This window comes from Lygodium microphyllum, chromosome 3 (assembly GCF_053477565.2).
Source record: "Lygodium microphyllum isolate KBCC chromosome 3, Lygodium_microphyllum_v1.1.10, whole genome shotgun sequence".
NCBI classification, from domain to species: Eukaryota; Viridiplantae; Streptophyta; class Polypodiopsida; order Schizaeales; family Lygodiaceae; genus Lygodium; species Lygodium microphyllum.
Genome location: NC_141137.1, coordinates 133,255,976 through 133,262,218, shown reverse-complemented (window position 1 = coordinate 133,262,218; position 6,243 = coordinate 133,255,976). Strand labels below are relative to the sequence as shown.

Genomic DNA, 6,243 nt, shown 5'->3' with positions numbered 1-6,243 from the left:
GTATTTATTGTTATCCTTCACAGCACAAGCATCTAATCCTGAGTCTGAACTTGCCCATAGTCATCTAGGATTAAGAGCAAGTTACTTGAACAATGTACCTGAGTCCATCATTTACACTACAGCATTTGATGCAGATTTCTCCATGAGGGAGCGAGATACCAGTCTTGGGATTGACTATTTTCACAACCGCATTCCACACAACTGTTCCACTGGACCTTGCTTTAACAAGAAATGGATGCTTTGCAAATGCAGGTGTGAAATGGTTAGCACAGGCCTTGCCTCAGTCATCCCATAGCCCTGCACAATGTAATCACCCCTCTATTGCTGTGTCATCACCCCTCTAACTTGAGGGTTGTAAACTCTAACCAGACTTGCTGTCTCAAGCTCTATCTCTAAGAAGACTTGCTTGGAATAGCTTATCAATGTATGAATGATATATATAGATAAGCTTATCAATGTATGAATGATATATATAGATAAGCTTACTTGAGGGTTGTAAACTCTGAGCAGACTTGCTTGGAACATCTTATCAATGTATGAATGATATATATAGATAAGCTACAAGGCAAGCTCCACTATGTCTAGCAACAATATCTTTACATGAATTTTCACATGAATCTAGGCTCTTGAACATTCAAGAGAAAGATCAGCACTGACAAGCAAGGTAGTTGGTAGAGTCTTATATAGATACCCCTCTTTTGCACATCATTATGATTACCTCAACCCCATTCACACCCTACAAGCTGGGCAAGGCATGTATAAAGAATATGATTCTTCACTGACAGTAGGGAAAGGCATCAAAATTGTTAATGTTAAGTACAGACCTGCCCAATGATTGCATGGGGGACTCTGGCCTTGAATGCATCTTCAAGATCTTTGCCAAGGGGAGCAAACCCTGACATGAGCATTTTGATGCTGCAGACTCTGATCAACACATCCATTGCAGTGATGTGGATGCTACATTGCCACCACAGCAACCAGAGCCTCAGTAGAGTATCTCTATAGAAGACTAATGCCACCTATAGTAATCTGAAGATGGTGAGTATCTCTACAGAAGACTAATGCCACCTGCAGTAATCTGAAAACTGTGAGTGTTGTTTTGTCCATTTCTGTTGCTAGCCAAGGGTTGTGTGATTCACCACGGGTCATTGAAAATGTTGGAGATGCGATTGATTGACAAACATTACATACTAGAAAATCGTACCTTTGATATTCTTGACAAACATTACATACTAAGTCCCTAATTCTCAAAAATGTGACATGCAAAGTCAAGGCAGGAGACGTGCTTGCCATAGCAGGCCCTAGTGGAGCTGCCAAGTCCATCTTGCTTGAGCTTCTGACTGGCATGATCAATCCCGCTAGCCCCCCTGAGAGTATCATGGTGAACTGGCCGCAGCCCATGGTTGAATCCAGCTCCTTCCGCTTATTGGATGAACCCAAATCTGAATTAGATAGTGCATTAGCTCTCAATGTGGTGGATATGCTACATTCCATGGCTAAAACACAGTTAAAAACAATCATTATAACTATAGGCGCAATACCTGCTCCTTCACTTGCAATAATTTGAACTTGCACTTCATCAAAGCCACTAGAGTAGAGCCACTTGTCCATGATGTCCATCAGCTTCCCTTGATCCATTTTATGTGCCACCCATCTGGGGAAATGCCATGCCTCTTGCTCCCATGAATTCTGGCCTGAAGAAGAATTGTTATTAAATAGGCGCGAGTACTCCAGAACCCTTCTGCCTGCCATAATCTCCAGCATCATGATTCCCATGATGTACACATCACTCTTCTTACTTACGGTCGCGTGAGACAACCATTCAGGAGCTATATTCAAGGTGCAGTCAAGGTGTAAACGAGGGACATCAGCATGCACACAGGAAGCTTTAGACAAATCCCACCATGTAATTCTTGTGGCAAATCCCACTATATAATTCATGAGATAATAATGTCAATGACTTATTAGGATACATAATCATACTGAAGCACATGATTCATGATAGTGTCAAAGACGTATTATGACACTGAAGCACACTACTCAATATGCTGCTTACCTGACAATACAACTCCCGGAGTTGTTCTCTTGCTAGAATCACCTGTTCATTGGTTAGATATCCAATTCATTGTCATCATTCATCCCAATTCATTGTCATCCTAGAGTCAACTTAGCCACTAGAAGGTTTTGACATTTCCCGACAAGGGAAAAAGAACTCTTTTTCCTTCATGTTTTTCCCTATAATAATGTTCAACATCATGAGCATGTACTTGAGAGGGACCACATACCTAGCTAGGTGCGGTTGGGGGCAGGGGACCTCAGGGCCTCCATCTCCCTGCCCCCAACTGCACATAGCTAGGTATGCAGTCCCTCTCATGTAGAAGTTCATGATGTTATCATAATTCACAATGTGGGAATTGAAGTGGGAATTTGTCTAAAACTTCTTGTGGGCTTCCACATAATATAAGCATTCACCAATTCCCAACATTGGCATTTTATTTTGGTTTATCCTTCATCCCAATCCATTCCTCCTCAGGTCCTTATTAACAAGGATAATACTGTAGTATGTCTTTTATTTTGAATTCTTTCTTATAACAAAACCATTTAATACAAATAGCCGGCAACTTACAGTAGCTGCAAATGTGGTAATTAATTTCAATCCAGCTGTACAAGCGTGCACTTCAGATAATGTTGAAAAATCATTGCTATCTAGTCAAGCCATTACATCCGAGTAGAGCCATGATAACCAATCCCCCAAAAAGCGGTATGCATAGGCAGTTGCAAGAAGTGGGAATAGCCTGCTCTGCTGTGTCATGTAGTCAATCACCTGTTGAAAGCAACAAAAATCTCTCCCAATTAATTCTGTATGGATCAGGTGTTTCTCATGGACTCAATAACCTGGAGATTAAGAAAGGACCACTCAAACCATGAGTCTGCATTTAATATTACCTGTACTTTAGGCAGCCCTTTTTGAGATCCAAATCGCCGTCTCACTACACTATATATGATTGCTATAGTGATAGCCCTTGAAAGATAATCCGATGCCTATAAGACGATGAACTTTCTCACAAATACCATTGCCCCATAACCTAGTTGCCGTGGTACACCAGATGGTACATACTTCCCCTCTTTTGTTACTATTTCCAACCTGCAAGATATGAGTAAGTCACACGTGACATAGCATAGTAATTACCTTACCTACATTGTGTATGCACATGTGAATGTGAAAATTAAGCTGAGAAATGCACATACGTCAACTTAGCCCCTTAATCAGCTCAAATGTTCCACTTATACACACATAGTAGTCTCATATAAAGCATGCTATAATCATAGATTTCAAACTCAAGCATGGCCATGAGTCAACTCAGATGGTGCAAATGGTAAATTCTTATAAAGCAAGAAGACATCATAAGCATGTTTTCCTGTGGAATCCGACACTCGTCAAATCACAGCAGGCCATTATCCATTGTGTTGTATGCTCCATTTCCAAACTTCATTCCAAAATCAGCAACAATAACCCCACGTAAAGGTTGATGGTCATCGAGGCTATGGATTTGAACAATGAAACCTATTTTTGGAAAAAAAATTAGGGTATCAGTCCTAAATCTAGAGTTATTGACTAATGTTTTGGAAGACAAAGCCAAAATTGAGTTGTCATTTGCTAACCATGGATGCCATAGTCATGGCCATCTGTAGCAGACGTGCATAGACGATTGCATGTGTTGACACCTTTCCCAAGCCTCCTGGCCACCACTGCCCAAAACAATTAAATAAAGAAGACGATATTCTAAGTTGCATATGTAGATCGGACAATGCCTGTTGATAAAATAAAACAGAAATGCTTGACTCAGTGAAAAACTTGATTTTACTTTGGTAGATGTTAGAGTAGGACTATGTATGACAAACTCATCCATTGAAGGATCGAATGTTGCTCTAGTTTCCAACCCTTGCACGTTTGATCCATGGCCAAGTTCTGTCTGGCCATAGCATCCTAAGATGGATTGTCAGCATGCAAGTGGTAACCACTTCTTTTGCTGCTCATCAGTTGCCCGACCTTTTAATGCAGGAATAAACATACCCTGCAAAATGAAAGCTACATTTTTTTATCTTCACATCGTGATCTTGATAGGGCAAAATAATTACAAACAAAGGCAGTAAACCAAAAAGTCTATTTCAAACAATGATTGAGAACGACCATACAGAACAGAACTCAGCTTGAAGAAATATATGTAGCCCGAGGTTCCCCTAAGCTCGGTCATCACTGCCGAGATGTCTCTCTACATCAATCGGGACATGCCAAAATCAGATATCTTAGCCACAAAATCATCATCCAGGAGGATGTTCTGAAGCTTGATGTCGAAATGCAAGATGGCTTGCTCGCACCCCTCGTGTAAGTAATGCAAGCCTCGAACAATTCCCAGTGCTATATATATCATGGCGCATGTGCCAATCCAGGCACATTTTGGGCCCCTCGAAGAGCCAACAGTCGAGTGAGCCTCTCTCCAAACATTGATCGTACACAAGAATGCAATGTGAGGCTTGCCATGCCCCACCGGTGCGGCTACCTTTGCTAAAAATTATTTGCATTGATGTGCTCCTTGCCTTATCATTAATGTAGTACCTTCCATCACCTTCACTGCCACTTCCCTATCATCCAAGAGTATGCTCGCATATACAGAGCCACATCCACCTACGCCCAAGAGCACGTCCGCATATACATAGGCACATCCGCCTGCGCCCAAGATCTTGCTGAAGCTCTTTGTTGCAACTCCAGGAAAGTGGTATTTAAGGGCTAACTGCGGCCACTACAAAGAGGCTATAGGCTGGTATGGTTGGAGTATGTTGAATAGGTCGCCCCCATCACAAAACTCCATTGCTTTTTTAAGTCAAAGCTGTTGGTAAATGGAGATCGATCGTTGTTGATAAAACCCATCGCATGTCTCGCAGAGAGGAGGAGGATACTATCAAAACTGCATGCAATAGAGTACTCTGCATGCAGTAGTGATCTCAATGTCCTTCCACTAAAATCATACCCATGGGCCTACCTTTAATCTTGCTAGAAAATCGTCTCATTCTATGCATCAAGAAACCTTTGGTTAGATAACTAGTAGTAGTAAATTACTAATCTTTATTACCTTATGTGATGGGAATGTTTGGCATCTAGAGATGGGCCTAGAACAAAAAAGAAACTTACTTAGATATTGTTGTAGCATTTATTTCTTATGATCAAGGTTTAATATAAAATCGTACCCATAGTGCGAGGCTCTCTTCTCTTGCAATCTTTATTCTCATAGTGTAAGGCTCTCATGTCCCTCACTAACCCTCTTTTCTTCTTGCTCTTGAGATCAAGGCTAGAACGAGAAGAACAAACTAATGTAGACTATGATATTAACTACAAAGTATGGTTTTAAATGTAGCTCTATTGCTAAACTAGTATAGACTATGATATTAACTGCGCAATTAAAATATGTTATTAATGTAAACTATGTTATGGGCTGATTTTTTTTGTAGTCTTGGAGTTTTAATTGTGGAGCTCATAATTTCATCAACCTTGGATTGAAGATTGGAGATACTCAAGTAAGGGATGTCTTCTTCTACGAGCACATTAAGAAAATGTACATGTAACTATAAGCATGCACATAGTACTGAAGGTTGGCAATTAGTGAATCATAGTACTTATTTTAGACACGCTAAAAATGACATGCTTGGGATTATGCATTCTTCTCTAGAAAGATCACATCCTAGTGAACCAAGTGACTCAAATGTGCAAGGAGATCATCTTGAGAACCGAAGGCACGAAGAATCATCTCCAATGCATGGTGAAACTAACATAGATGATTTAAATAGACGACATAGGTGGTGTGATTGCCTTGCATGTTGTAATGGTGGGAGGAGTGTTGGTCCACAAACTTTTCTTAGGCACCAGGAGTTGAAGGCCAAATATGATGCACTAAGTATGCAAATTGGTCTTACTCCTTCTAATGAAAGGCAACATGAACAAGGCAATGATGAAACTATCAATACTTCTATAAGTCCCCCCTTCAGTCATGACAACAACTCAATTAACCATACTGAATCTCCTCAAATAGATCCTTCTATAGACAATCACATATCTATTACTGGGCCATCATTATATCAACAAACTACACAAAAAATCATTGAGCTTCAAGCTCTTTGGGATGATAACCAAATATCAATTAGTGCACAAGAGAAGATGCTCCAATCATAATTTGGAGACATGGGCAA

The 6,243-nt window shown here is 40.5% G+C and overlaps 1 pseudogene; it reads right to left on the bottom strand.

Annotated features, from left to right (window-relative positions):
* Positions 1–1,835: 1,835 nt before the first annotated feature.
* LOC148038921 (putative peroxisomal acyl-coenzyme A oxidase 1.2) lies at positions 1,836–4,256 on the bottom strand (annotated as a pseudogene).
* Between the last annotated feature and the right edge of the window lie 1,987 nt (positions 4,257–6,243).